We start from the raw sequence: 2930 nt of genomic DNA, 5'->3' as shown, positions 1-2930 counted from the left end.
ATACATTTTTTGATTTCGTTTAGAAAATATGAAATTATAACTACATATTTGGTGTATTCGCCGCTCCGAAGTGCGGCAAAAAACAACAAGTCTCTTGCTAAAGTTTTTTGCTGACATATTGGCATCACTGTTGTAATTTGTCAAATATGATTTCGCAATTAACAAGTCGTACGTATGTGCGTACAATTCAAGGTAAACTAAATTTTGTATAAATTTAAATAATTACTAATATATAAAAAATTAAAATGAATAACGAATTAAAAGCAATAATCACAGTATAGGAAATTTTGAAAAATCTTTTTACAACAAAATTAATTTTAGTTAAAAACATTTATGTCTTCAGAAGTATTGTTAGTAACGAATAAGTAAAAAATTCAAAGGGCTTCTTAATTACACTCATTTCTTTTGTATTCATAAATAGTGTAATGAACACATTTTGCCAAGGTTTAGCTCGCCGGATCCCAGTTTCAGTCCTATAAATAAATTTATTTGTTAGAAACAGTTGGAATTTGAAACGACGTATGAGGACTTGTCTTGTTGCAGAGATAATTACAGAAATTTATAGATTTATGGTGGAAATGTAAATTTTTACCACACTTGGAGAGGAATTCTAACAAAATGTGAATTTCGCTAGAAGAGGACGATAGCAAATGGAAATTACTATCATCTTGTAAAGGTTTGCTACAGAAAAGTTTATTTCGTCTTTTGTATATTTTTAAAATATTTCTTTTTTGAAATTTTTCAAATCTGTGAAATTTTTTAATATTGTTTTAATTTTTGTTCACAAACAACTTTTGACATATGACTGCTATATTCGTTAAAATTCCAATGTTGCTTTACAATAGATCATTTATCAATTTGGTAATAGTCTCTTAGATAATTAGCGTCTTTGTAACTAATCTCTTAGAGCAAGAGATTAGTGTTGTTGTTTTGCGTACAAATTAGAGGTTTTATCAAGAGACTTATAGTTTATTGCTGTATTTCAGAGAATAAACCTACTATTATTGTCAGGATCTCATTTCCTTCAAAACTTTTGCACAAAATTTTGATTTCGTATATTACTACATTATTGCCTTAAAAACATTCACAGAAAAATTATTTATCCGTTGACCACCATGTTCCAACAATTGGCTGTTAAAATGTACTACTTGTGTTTTTTTCAAAAACAAAAAAAAATTAATAATTTAAAAAAAACTAGTGATCTCAAAGAGCTACTTTTCAGAGATGTCAGTGTATTTTTTGTGTATCACTATTTATTAGTAAACTATACTCAATATTACTCAATATTACTTCAGCTGTTACTGAAGCTGAAGGGAAAATGATGAAAGTCCTCCACATCTGTCTTATTAGCGGATTAAGCTATAAGTTACTTTGAAAGGTAAGTTGTTCTAACGTTATTTTCATATGTAGAAAATTAATTATTAAATTTCAATTAAACAAAATACAAATACAAATGCAAACAAAATATCAAAATTTTACTACTGTTTCTAAAAGTCAGCTTAACATAACTTTAGCATTTCATTGCCACAAAATTATGTTGTAATAACAAATTACAAAATAATTCGGTTTAATCATCATTTGACATTTTGTTGCCATTTATGGACCGCCTTGTACCATAAATTTTGACCGCTGCAGAAACGTCAGCAATGGCTGAAATATAATTGCGTCAAATTTATTGCTTTGCAGAAATCTGTCACGTGCGGCGCTTGGGTCAAATTGAATTACATGTACCCTGACCTCAGAAATGGAGCAGTAGAGAAAATGACGACGACAATAGAAAATCGGCCACAATGAGGCAGTATAAATTGAAATAAATACACCAACAGAGATGCTGTTTATTAATAAATTATTGCGGCAAATATTTAAATGCGTGCCTTGAATAATTTCTTACAAAATTTGGCTATTTAAGAAAACATTAAAATTTTATATACCACAATTGATTTGGTAATTTATGATTTTGTAACATGCATAATATGAATTACATTGTTACAAACCACATTTACATATAGCACATAGCTAAGCATGTGAATTCCATTATCCTGCCAATACAAATAACATAAATCTTTTTTATTTCTATTTTCCCAAAGCTTAGAATTTAAATTGCTACAATTTAAGTAGCAAGAAAGTGCGGAAGATGCAAAAAGTATCAAATTTCCAATTTAGCAGGAAGAATTTTCAATAAAATATTTGCTTTGGACATTAAATTCTGTAACATAAAATAAAAGGAAACTCATATAGGAAGATGAAACATAAATTATTCCAATTTAGTTGGGACCACAATGTTTTATTTTTTTTTTTTGTGATTTTTTGGTGAAAACTCGCATGCCACTAAAGTCCCAAAATAATAACATTCGTCATGCTGGAGCACTTTAGTACCATTTACACATGTAAATTAGGCTTCCAGTGAGTTTGTTGCTCTTAAAGTTGGAATTGCTATTTTACTATTTAGGATTTTACATTTTCTTCTTCGCTTAGAATAAGATTTAATGAAATATTTTCTTTCTACTTAGATATGTAATCCTTGAACTTAGTTATGTTCATCAAGAGAATATGGTGCTTGCTTTTGGCAAGAATTTTAAGTTTTTCGGGCTCCTCTAGCTTCGTTAGTAGTTTGAGTAGAAAATTTAATGAACACGAGGGCTTCAAAGAAATTTTAGAAAATACAAGATTTTATTAAAATTAACGTCTTAAGCGTGGCGAATAATTTTTACAAACTTGCTATTATATTATTAATATGAATTTTGAAATTTATGATTTTTATACTTTTATTAAATCTCTTCTTATGAGTAGGTGATAATAAGACGTTAAAATAATATTACTATTTATAACTGCTCATATCGCACGTACATATCTGTATATACATTGTGACCGAAAAGTTTCCGGAAATTTTAAATAAAACGCAAAATTCTTAATCTTCATCAATATTTATT

Source organism: Teleopsis dalmanni, chromosome 1 (genome assembly GCF_002237135.1).
Source record: "Teleopsis dalmanni isolate 2A chromosome 1, ASM223713v2, whole genome shotgun sequence".
NCBI classification, from domain to species: domain Eukaryota; kingdom Metazoa; phylum Arthropoda; class Insecta; order Diptera; family Diopsidae; genus Teleopsis; species Teleopsis dalmanni.
The sequence above is the reverse complement of the archived record's forward strand: the minus strand, read 5'-3'. Positions refer to the sequence as shown.